Source organism: Bidens hawaiensis, unplaced genomic scaffold, assembly GCF_021521415.1.
Source record: "Bidens hawaiensis isolate Kalapana, Puna unplaced genomic scaffold, B.hawaiensis_p1.1 tig00024824_1, whole genome shotgun sequence".
Classification (NCBI taxonomy): domain Eukaryota; kingdom Viridiplantae; phylum Streptophyta; class Magnoliopsida; order Asterales; family Asteraceae; genus Bidens; species Bidens hawaiensis.
Window position 1 is genome coordinate 292,095 of NW_027493934.1, and position 12,714 is coordinate 304,808.

Here is a 12,714-nt window from a genome sequence, read left to right on the forward strand (position 1 = left end):
AGTTAAATAATAAATAACTAAACAAGTTTTGTTCGTTAGCTACAATAACCGATGCGTGTAAGAAATGAAAACGACTTGAATAAATATTACTATGCAGAAACATAGTTAAAAAATTCACAACTAATTAACTAAACATGGATGTTAAATAAAAATGTTTCAAACACATCTGCAAACATTACGAAGCTAGCTGCAAGTACACAGCATAGAGAGTAAAACATCTCTTTATCTACTTAAGTTCATAAAACCTAGAAGTCCAAAAACTTACCATTCCCAGTTACGCAAGCGGGTTGAAAACTACTACAAAACACTTGTGCACTAGAAGCCCTAAGAAGACGCCTTCAACGTTGCAGTGAGTTTACGCAAGAAGACGCTTAAACGACTTTGATTTTCGTCACACTGAATCTTCATATCATCTGATATTTTACTAATGGCAATGTCAGCCTCTGCACACAAACTAGAAAACCTTGGTTGAATCTTAGCCTGTTTGATGCAGGCAGTTTTGAAAGTAGTTCTTCAACTAACTTCAAGTTTGAGGTAATGAGGCGAGCCTTTTCTGTCCTTCTCCGAACTTGCACCCTCAAATTTTCCCAAGACCTATTGATTTGTGCCATGTCCGTCTCAGTTTTCACTTTCTTTCGGTGAGCACTGTTGGTGTTGGTATCATCCTTCTCTTTCTCTAAGAGCACCCCTAATTTGGCCAAAAGCTTATGCGCTATAATCTCCTGCATGAGATCATCATATAATATGAAGTTCAGCTCAGTAATAAATGAAACAAAATGAAACAATGTTACCAGATTAATGTTTGTACCTCACGTAAGACCATCGTGAAGGTGCTTCCCGAAGAACCATCTAGCAAATAGCTTTTGAGCTCATTAGACATAGCTACTTTCTTGGGTGCTTGCACATAACAGAATGTACTTTTTGGGTAAATCTTTAAGCTCTTTAAGTTCACAAACGGAGAGGGTTGGTGTACGATTAGATCCGAGGATGAAGAAAGAATCTGCAGAAAAATTTGTAAACAATTAGAAGTACACACAGAAAATAAGAACAGAAAAATACAATTTTGATAATTATGTGCACTAATTTATAAATCTTGTTTTAACATCATATTATTATGCTGAAGAATTCATGTGTGATCAAAGAATTTAGATTTCGGGTCCGTCAAATTGGCTATACATATGCTTCTACCTTATATCAACACACTTTCATCACACATTCAATATGCCTCTTTTCTAGCTGTCTTTTGTTATAATCTTTTAATAGTTTTGCAATTATGAAAGTAGTTGCTTGGATTAAAAATTATTATAGTTTTGCATCAAGAACCAAAATAAATATACCTGAACAATTTCCAAGTTAAGTTTAAGGAATTTGACATTGTGAAGCTGTTGAAGCAGACAAACTATTTGATGAGTGTTCCCTTTTAGTGGAGTAGAAACACAAATATCCGCCTTCTCCAAATAATGGAAACTGTCTGTTGATAGATGAAAAAGATACCAACAATTATAGAGAAAGGAGACAAGGCCAGGTGCAGAAACTTTGACATGATCTACAAAACAGGATCTAATAATGAGATTCTCTAGTTGCGGTGCAACCACGTTGACAACTTTCACCCAGTAGCCGCCATTTTCAAGAGTGAGATTTGACAATCGAGGATGAGAGATACTGAAACCATCTGATCCCTTTGTCTTGAAGTGCTTCAATGTGAGATTCTTCAAGTTCGGACATTTTGAGAAAATGGCAACACATTTGTCAGCTTCGTCATCACACAAAGAGACAGAATGAAGATCCAGTGTTGTTAATGCCGGGAGTTCCCAAGTTGATACAGGTGTAAAGGAATGACTATACCAAATCTCTTAAATCGCATTGTCAAACTGAGATGTTTGAGACAGTCGGAACTAAAGAGAGAAACAGGAAATTCAATATCAGTCTCATGCAACAATACCACGCTCAGTTGTTGGATATTGTGAGTGAATGCATAGTTCAAAATCCTTTTGACAAACGCCTGGTTCACCTTTCCATGAAAACTAAGCTTCACTGAACTCACGTTAGTTTGATTGTTGCGACGAGACAAAACTTGGGTAACATATTTGGAGAACTCTCGCAGTGTAGTGAAATCCTCAGTTTAGAAATTGAGATAGGGCATTGAAGTCCAGATATGCCTCCATCTAGGCGACAAAACACTGTTATCAATAACTTCTGTAATGTTGAGAAAAGAGAAAACTTTATGAATAAGATCATCCGGCAAGCTACTTAGTCTATCTCTTTCCACATCCATTCTTATTTTTGTCTTACTTTTTGCTCTTTTGTAGTCTTGTTTAATCCAAAAAGCTGCAGTTTAACATAGTGATACAATCGGTTACATAGATATATAATACATGGCCCAAAGACAACGGCATGTGTATGGTAAAATACAACTTTGGTAACTGGTTTGCCAGGCAAATTTGTATCATTTGCAAACCAAATATATATCTTTCTATAATGTAGTTCGATCTTCACTGGGTCAACAAGTTTTTAAATGGTGGAATAAATCAAGAAAGCATTAACAAAAATAACTTAGAGCATTCACGCCAACTTCCCTATATTAATCTTTATAATTAGCTAAACATTATCTTTTTCTAAATTATTTTTCTCTATTAATTTCACGCACAATTCACAAATACTTATTTTATTATTCTTTCTTTTTTTAAACACTCAAAAACATTTATAGAGATATTGAATAGTAGATCTCTATATTTAGATAATCATTGTTTATTAAACTATAAATTTTAGGGATAGAGATGGATCCTCATAGATATAAGAAAATGATCAACCACGGATTGTAATAATAATTTATACAATTTTTTATCCACCGTATTACGGGGGTTTTTAAATTTTTCGTTTATAATATTTTTAATTATAATATTGTGAATGTATTTTTTGGATTTTAGTTTATTTATTATAAGAAATTAATAATATACTTGAACCTATTTTGATTAATTTATGTTGGGTTATATTCATTTTTTAATGAAACGTTGAATGAATTATCTACTTAATTTTTATATTTATCGGTTTATGTTCATTTGTTATAATTTGGATATTATTTTGTGAAACTATTCATTTAAGTTAAATTTAAAAGAAAAAAAAAGAATTGCTAATGTAAACTAAATCTATATTGAGAAATGAAATTAGGGTTTGATTATGGGGATTGTTTTACATTTTACGTTCTAAAATTTATATATTTTTTTGTATGTTATTTTATTTATTGTAAGGAAATTAATAATATACTTAGAGTTTAATGATGAAATGGTTTCACAAATAAATGAGATGTTACAACCCGTTTAAAAGCTATATAAGTTTGATGAGACCCATCACCCACTTATTTTTCTTTTACCATAAAATTGATTCATAATTATAAATATAATAATATATTTTTAAAAAAAAATCGGATATTAGTTTTAGTATATCCTTATTTTATAGAATTTTATGTCAAATATTTGGTGTGATTAATTTTTTATATAATGAGATGTTATAACCCATTTAATGGTTATCTGGGTTTGGTAAGACCCATACCCGTCAATTCGAGTCAAATTCATGAGAAACCATCATTTACAAATAAAGCAAACTGATGGCTTTAGAGAAAATAAGAAGGTTTTATTTATACATATTTAAGATATCCTATAACTAAAACTAATAATAACATTTGACTATGACCTTGACTATGACTTTTGACTAGATAAACAATCTTCAAAATATACAATTAGAGTATGTTTGGTTGGAAGTAATGGAATGAAGAGGGAATGGATTGAGAGAATGAATGGAATGAACAAAGGAATGAAATTGATCATTACCATTCTTTTTTCTTGTTTGGTTAACCTATGGGAATGAAATGAATAATTACTTTATGTTGTTTGGTATCCAAAAAAAATTATAGGAATGATATAGAAATAATAAAAATATTTCTATCCCAAAATTTATTTTTTTTACCAAAAAAAAAGCTGAAATGGCGACGATAGTGGTAGCTCCGGCGACGAAAATGGTGTTGGTGGCGGTTAGGCGGGGTGGTTGTGGTGGTGGTGGTGGCGATGGTAGCATTGGTAGTGATGGCGATGGTAAGGTGGCGGCGACGATGGTGGTGGTCAGGCAATGACAATGGTGGTGGCGGTTATGGTTAGGTGGCGGTGGTAGCGATGGTGGTAAGGTGGTGGCGGCGGCGGTGGTGGCGACGGTGGCGGTTAGGTGGTGGTGGTGGCGATGGTAGTGGTGGTGGTGTTGAGAAAGTAGGGTGAGGGAGGAATGGAATGAAAAAAAATGAAGGGGGTGGGAATGAATGGTTTTGATGGAATGGGATTCAATGTGTAATGAATGATTTCATTCCATTGAGCAACCAAACACTACTTTTTTCATTCCCACGTAATGAATCATTCCATTCCCCCTGTCATTTCTGCATATCACTAATTGTTTCTAATATATCCCCGCAAGATGGACGGCCATAGGATAAACTCAATCTTGAATAAAAGTAGATGATGATGGTATTTGAGCAAGAGAAGAAGTTGAAGAAGCAAAATTAGATATATTTTGGGAAGGGGAAGAGGTATGAGATTATGAGGGTGGTGCAATTGATGAGGTGGTAATATTTTACATGTATAGTAGAAGTGGTGTTGGAAATGTTGGGTGTGGAAATGGGTAGTAATGTGCAAACCCAATATGTTGACTCTTCACACATATTTTGTAGGGTTATTTATTTATTTTTTATTTTTTTAATAGGGTGAAGGAAACAAGAGATAGAAGATCAAAGATTATGTACGCCAAAAAAATGATGGTTATGGCGGTGATAGAATTTTAGGTTTTGCAAAACCTAATTGATATAGACAGAGAGAAGTAAACTTGTTTGAAGAGGTAACCATTGTAATGGTGATGTAGGAAGAAACTTTTCTTTCCTTACTTTTTTTAGGAGAAGAAGATGGGCTGGAAAATGGATTGTAGGTGGTAGGGGTGGTGGTAGTGGTGTTGAAGTTGAAATATTGTAATAGAAGGAGGTATTACCAGACTAAAGAAAGAAGAAAGGAGCTTTTGTGTGACCACCCTAGAACCTCTCTTGGTTTCTCATAATATTTTTATCGTATTTAATGTTATTATTTTGTAGGAATGAGAAATAAAGTTTCCATGCTCGACAATGCTTTGAAAAACAATATTGACATTTACCGAAGAAATGTCAGGATTTGAAGTGGGAAAAAATATGGTTGTAGGATCAAAAGCTTCTCGGTGAAGATAATTGATGTGATACCATAAGAAAATGATCGACCATGTATTGTATTAATAATATACAATGGGTATGTTTAGAAAATTTAGCTGGTGGTTGGTGTCTGGAAGTCGTTAGCTGCAACTTTTTAAATATATTTAGGTGTTTTACTAGAGCTCTGGAGCTTTAAATAAAATGTATAAAAATGACCAAAATAAGCGTAACTAAAAAACATAATACTAAATGTATGTATCTTGGAGGTTATTTAAGTAATTTTAAATACTAAAAGCTTGTAATTTTTTAAACACTACTAGTATGGGCTTTAAGTTTTTTCTATTGATCTAAAAACTTCAAGCTCCTTCAACTAAACAAGACTTGTTATTGAGTATGAGGGTTTTTCTTAAAAGCTTGAAGCTAGAAGCTCATAATAGCTCCCTACCAAGCATACCCTATGTTTGTTTGGGGCAACTATATATATCCTTCTTTAAACTTACAAAAGTGCATATTTTTCCAAATCATATTCTAAGAGCATTATACATTATGCATTAATTAAAAACTTGCATTTGGGGGAAACATGCAGTTTGTAAATTTAGAGGGAATAATGCAATTCCCCCTAAGTTTTTGGACTATGGTCATTATAAATAGAGAGAATTCTTGTTTGTATCCATGTGGTTCATGGGTTGGCGCACTTTGAGCACTTCAAATGTAAAATGACATGATTGAACTTAGTGATAACCTAGCGAGTTGGTTTTCGTCCCTCCTTCTATTAATGCTGTTATTTGAGGAACAATATCTACTTTTCACCCTTGTATAATGCTCCCGATCAGCTTGCATCCTCCTCTTACAACTCCCCAATCAGATGGCATCCCACATTTATAAATTCATCCTTACACCACCAATTTCTGCCATCTTCCACCGCTTACCACTGTGCACCACCATTGTTACCAACAACACCATCATATCCTCTTCATTTTCGACCAACACCCTTGAATTTAGAGACCCAATGTTTTCGTCCTGCAAACGACCGGAAAATCGAACCACGGTCACAAACCACCGGAATATTAAACGAGGCACTAGCAAATTTGGAGGTAAGTTGCCATCCTACAACATGCTGGGAAACTGCCACCGTCAACTCCAATACCTATGACAACCTAAACCACCACCATCATACTAACTAAAACCAACATGTAATCCCTCCACAGTTTGTGACTGGTATCAGAGATATATTTTTCTTATCAGTCAGTTAAATCTGTGTTTTGTCATCTACGTTTTAGAACCACTAATCTTAAATAAGTGGTTGTCATTTTGAAATCCTTAAACTTTAAGGATTATGAAAAAAAAGAAGGAATATTGAACGAGGTACTGGGAGTTTGAGTCAGTTAAATCAAGATATAATCAATTTGGATTTATCTAAAGGAATGAAAGAATACCTAATTTTTTTTAAAAAGGGGGCGACAATGAAATTACAATTACCATATTTTTAGATTCATACCCTTATATATAATCAACTGTGATAATAAGTGTTGAAATAGTTTAATGGGGTTTGAGTTGGATAAATATACTAGAATGTAAACTGAATGTTCCAATACTATAGGGACGCAATACGATCTTTGTAAAAGGTCATAATAGTCATTTTACTTAATTTATAGACGATAATAATGACAAAAGGACACAAACCAACCCGCCACGAAACCACGAGGACTCAATCAGGTCATTTTATGTTTGAGGGCCGGGATCAAAGTCTGTGGGCCTAGAAACCACATGAACACAAACATTAATTCTATCTTATAAATAATTTGCAAGACAGAATTCAAAGAGACATGCTTGGATTTGTACATATGTTGCCACATTATTAAAACCACTTTATTTTCCTATTTCTTTTCTATTTATATTTTGTTGAGTTTGGTGTTGAAGACCTCCAACTGTATAATATTGATTTATTTGAGGAAAATGGTATATTTAAATTGTAGATTTTATGTAGATTTTGGTTAAAATGGTATGAAAACATTTGATAATCTTTAGTTTTGTAAAACAATTCAATGTTTACTTGAATCGAACATCAAAAATGCGTAAAAACCTAACCAGATGAACTCTACTTCTATAATCTCAAGAAAAGAAGTTACAAAAACTTATATTAAATGCATATAAACAAAATACAACGATTATTCAAACCTGAATCGAAGATCTTGAAAAGAAAATTGAATCATCAAAATTGAAGCAGTTTAGGGTTTGAAAGAAGACGGCAACATTCATTAGCTGCACTCATACGTTGGCTTTGCTTATATAGCCACATCTTTCTCAAAGTTCTCATAATCCCCTTATAGTTCTATTCTTTACCGATTGGTGCCCTCCAACTATCTAAATAATACCATCAGCTCCTTAAAAGTTTATATAAGAAAATAATCAACAAAATCATCAAAACATAAAAATCATTAAAAAATGAAAAATATATGTATGCTTAAATATGAATAGTTTAGCCATCTGTCACACCTCGAAAAACGATGGATTGTACATCAAGGCGTAACGATTTCTCATAACGCATGGTACAATTGAAAGTTGCAATATTTAATCATGTCATTTTATAATTGTCACACATTACACACACTTGAAAACATGAAATCAACATAACAAAACAAATATTTATTGTTTTTTGAGTTTTATTCTAAGGTCCATCTAAGTGTGATTCAAATTTTGTAATAACCATCAAACATGTGTACTTATAGTTAATGTATATAAATTTATACATATTTTCGGCACTAAAATATCTCCAAATAGACATAATATTGTAACATCCTAAAATTTCGTATTTAATAAAAGAAAGTCGCGTTTAGTCATTGGGCCTGAATAATTAATTAATATTAATAAAGATCATGGACTTGGACTAATTAAGATGGATTAAAGGGAATGGGCCTTAGGTCCATGGGTTTTAAGGGATATAAATATCCCCTAAAGCATCATAAAACCTTAAATCCTCATTTTTATCATCCTAATCTCTACACACTCAAAAAAACACACACATCCTACACCATATTCGGCCGAGAGAGAGACGAGAGGGATTTGAGACCAAACGAACGCTAGCTTGTATTAGATCTTTATTACACAAGCTATATACAAGATCTAGAGTTCATAACCAAGTTAAACGAGAATCCAAACGAGCACTAAAGGTATGTTCTTGATCTTAAAGTTTACGTTTTTATAACCGTTTAGCCTTGAAACTTAGAACGGGAGTAGATCGAGTATAGACGAAACGTAAAGTTGTAAACTTGATGATAAAATGAACCTAACGAACCCGCGAACCCAAACGGCTCGTTTAAAACGAAATCCTAGATCCATTCTCTAAACGTTCACTATAAAGGTCCGTGCGACGAATGGTCAAGGGAACGTTTAGGGCTAAGGCCAAATCATAAAATGAGTATTTAAGTTGTGAAATGTACGACGAAGTGAACCAGTGAGCTGCAGACCACGAACTTCGCTTACTGTATAACTTCGCTGCATAAGTTCGCTGTAGCTAAACTTCGCTACAAGCCAACTACGCCAAGATAAGTTCGCTTGAAAATAAGTCCGTTCAAAAGTCAAGTTCTCCGGCTAACTTCTCTTGATGTTAAGTTCGCTACAAGAAAGTTCGCCTACCTTATCAACTTCACTGAACCATATGTTCGCTGGACTCTAAGTTCGCCGAGTCTTAAGTTCGCCGAACCTTAAGTTCGCTTAAGTTAAGTTCGCTTAACATGCATTTTAAGGTAACGAATCGGCTAACGAATGAGTAGGTGAATAAAATAGAAACTTAAAATCCTAATAGGAAATGTGTTATGACAGTTAAGTCAGCTCGACCCCAGCCAGGGGCTCTGCCCCTTGGACCCTGCTAGGGGCTGCCACCCCTAGACCCCACTGCCAGGGGCGCTGCCCCCGGACCCCCGTTCATTGTGGGATTTTATAAAGATAGAAATACAATATGAGTAGTAGTAGTTAATTGATACATGTAAATATTATACAGTTAGCCGTGCACAGCTCAAGAAGGAATAATGATTAACGGAGAGCGTAACAGGATTCAGGTGAGTTTCTAGCCCCATTTCTTTGTTATGTTTTCGGGGCTGTGTGCATACTCGATTTGATAGTTAATACACTTACCTTAACTGGTAAGTGTATGCCTTATACGGTTTATATGTTATGTATGTATATCTTAAATGTGAATGAAAACTTGTCGGCATGTGAACGATCTTCGGATATTGCACGTGGTAACAAGGGATGTATGTTTATGATAAAGGAATGTGTATGATAGATATATGTACAGTATATGAATATGTATGAATGATTAAAGAAAGTATGCATGTTATGGGTATGTAAAGACAGTATGTACGAAGATGAAGAAAGAGGGACCAGACCCTAATAATATCTGAGATAGAGAAGGAGGGACCAGACCCTTTATAATATCTGAGATAAAGAAGTAAAAAGGGACCAAACCCTAATAATATCTGAGATAGACAAGAAAGGGACCAGACCCTAAAATATCTGAGATAGACAAAGGAAAGAGAGACCAGACCCTAATAATATCTGAGATAGAATGGACAGTAACTATATAGTATGAAAGTAATAAAGTATGAATGTACATATGAAATAATGTAATGAAAGTAGTTAGTAAAGTAATTATTATGTATCTTCGGATGCATGATTGAAGGTAAGTTTATATAATGTATTATGCTTGATTAACTAGAACTCACTCAGCGTAGCTGACTTTTAGTATGCACGCAGGTGAGTAGGATGAGGCAGCTCGCTTGAGGGGACACGTGGCAGAAGAATAAGAGTCTGGCATCTGAAGACTTATGATGTTTTAATTTTAATTACTTTGCTTTCGAAAGACAAGTTGTTTGTAAGGCAAGTCTTGGATTGTTATGAAATGTTTTATGAAAGCTTTTATGTTCCGCGTAAAGTTTTAATTAACTCTGATATTTGAACTGTGTTTATGAGTAAATCCAACATCCAAAGTAGGGCTACCGGTAACGGGGCCTTACAAATATCGACAACAATATTAGACTAAATAGCCACTAATGTTTATAATTTCTATTTCTAGGTAGATATAGCCTTAAAGAGTAAAGCGAGCTGATATACGAAGAAAAATGGATAAAACTATGAAAACCGACTCAAAACACCCCATGTGGAAGCAGACATGGCCATGTTACAAGCATACGAGGAAAAGAAAAAAAATTGGAAGTCACAACATGGCCCATGTTGACACCAACACAACCCATGGTGAATGTACAAGAGGAAAAGATAAAAACGCATGAAAACACGGTCCATGTAGACATCAACACGCCCCTAGTGATAGTACAAGAGAAAGGACAAAGTAGAAGCTTCCTGGCTCAACACAGGCAGTGTCCAGAGTCAACACATGCCACGTTCTCTCTCTTGTTGTAATTTCTGATAACGAGCTTTTAACACTATCAAACAAAACACTCAACACAGTCGTGCCCACATCAACACAGGTCGTGTTGAGACCCATGATCAGCCTATAGATACCTTGCCATTGAGCACATTCAATACCCCATCCATACACTCACCACCGTTAACAAGGGAATTATACCATTCATCCACCTTTTGAAGATCAATGTGATTAAGCTTTTGGAAGAAGTCATTAGTATCAAAGATTAGTCAGTCAAATTGGTTAGATTGTTTTAGTTTGATCATGTTTGTATCTATTACTTTGATGTATAACATTATGCTTAATATTGGCTAAACTTTCATGGTACCCTCTTGGTTTTTAAATAACTCTTAATTAACGTTTAATGATATTGGTTAAACATGTGATTGGTTTATAGAAAGTAAAGATTATGTTTCAATTATCACTTGGTGAGAAATGTTAAATCACTCTTAATAGAGATACCAAGTGTCGAGCTTGATGATAAGCCGGGGAACTTCCATTCTTGTGACACCTTGGTTAATAAAATATAAACCTTAAAAGAGACACAAAGTACCGAGCTTGGTGATAAGCCGGGGAACTGCCATTCTTGTGAGGGCTTGGTTAATAAAACATAAATCCTAATATAAACATGGACAAAATGGAGTATTAGTAGTAATTAATCATCTTTAAAATGGGAATGTTGAGAATGATGTGCAAACGGATTATTGATGTTAATCCACTAATATTGGCACAAGTAAGTGTGCAATATAATCTAATTTAAACAACTCTTGGGTGGTTATTACAAAGTTCTATAATAATCCATAGTTGTGTGGGTTAATACTTGGTCATTCGAGGTTAATCATTTTCAACTTAACTAATCTTAATTGGTATTTTAAGTATACTACAAAGGTTAATTTTACTAAAATATCAAGGAAAATTCATTAGTAATTTAAGGGATCGTCTCATCTTTAAATTAAGTTACATTATGAATACTTAATATAAGTCAACTTGTTTACATAAAATGATGTTTTGTGGATATCATAATAAATCCAAGATGTTACACTTTTATCTTTGATCATCTTTATAAAATATAAAGATCCAAAAATATCGTCTTAAGTTTATATCTTTAAATTCCTTTGAAATTTACTTGTTAAACCAAAACCACTATGATGTTCACTTCCGATTAAAATAAATACAACAATTTAGTAGTAAAAAACAAATAAGTGTGTTCGTGGATCGATACTTGGTTCTTACCTTTACTATACTATACACATACGATATGCACACTTTCCTATATGTGTGTGGTCTAGTTAAGAATCATTTTATAAATTTAAAACTCGACTTTGTGTGAAGCGAAACTCTTTTGCAAAACTAACACCTTTTCATACCACTCCACTACACATTAGTAGAATGTATGCAAATAATGCCAGCTAAAAAGTTGGTAAGTATAGGTAAGTTTATAATAGATAACAGAGAGAAAAATTGCAATTCACATGTCATTTGCTTATGATCCAAACATATATGAGTACGTAAAAGTAAATAGATGTGTATTCATTGTCGTTGGCATAAAATCCAATCGTATATGAATAAGGTATGATTGATATATAATTATTTATATATGTTTTCCCATAATAATTTTATTCCTTATTTGATGATTTATGATTCATTTTCACTTAGAATTGATATATCACTAACTAAATGAAGTTTTGTAGGTCTCGAGTGCGATAAATAGTCGAAAAGGAGCTTAAACGAGTTAAAACGAAGAACCAGGACGAATCAGGGTTGAACAGGAATGAACCGGTAGAAGAATCGGTCGAACCGGAAATAGAACCGAACTAGATGGACCTGGCAGCGTCACGCGACCAGGAGAAGGAACCTCGTCACGTAGCACGACGAGGGCATATTGTGTCGCCGCGTAACGCGGCCAAACCCTTTTACACAACGAGACCCTTTTTCTAGAAGATTCTGACGTGTGGACGGGTTTTTGACCCTTAATCACTATATAAGCATCATTAACCTTAACCCTAGAAGAGAACACGAACCAAAAGTTGTTAAGGTCAAAAATTGAAGTCAGTATTGCGTATTTTGGAGCTTTTGGAGG

At 34.1% G+C, this 12,714-nt stretch overlaps 1 pseudogene across 1 annotated transcript; it reads right to left on the bottom strand.

Annotated features, from left to right (window-relative positions):
* Nucleotides 1-188: 188 nt before the first annotated feature.
* LOC143570121 (putative F-box/FBD/LRR-repeat protein At4g03220) lies at nt 189-7,462 on the bottom strand (annotated as a pseudogene). Its single transcript, XR_013141872.1, has 4 exons — nt 7,391-7,462; nt 1,338-2,328; nt 809-1,000; nt 189-722 (listed from the first exon to the last, which is right to left on the bottom strand). The product of XR_013141872.1 is annotated as a putative F-box/FBD/LRR-repeat protein At4g03220 (transcript).
* Nucleotides 7,463-12,714: the final 5,252 nt, after the last annotated feature.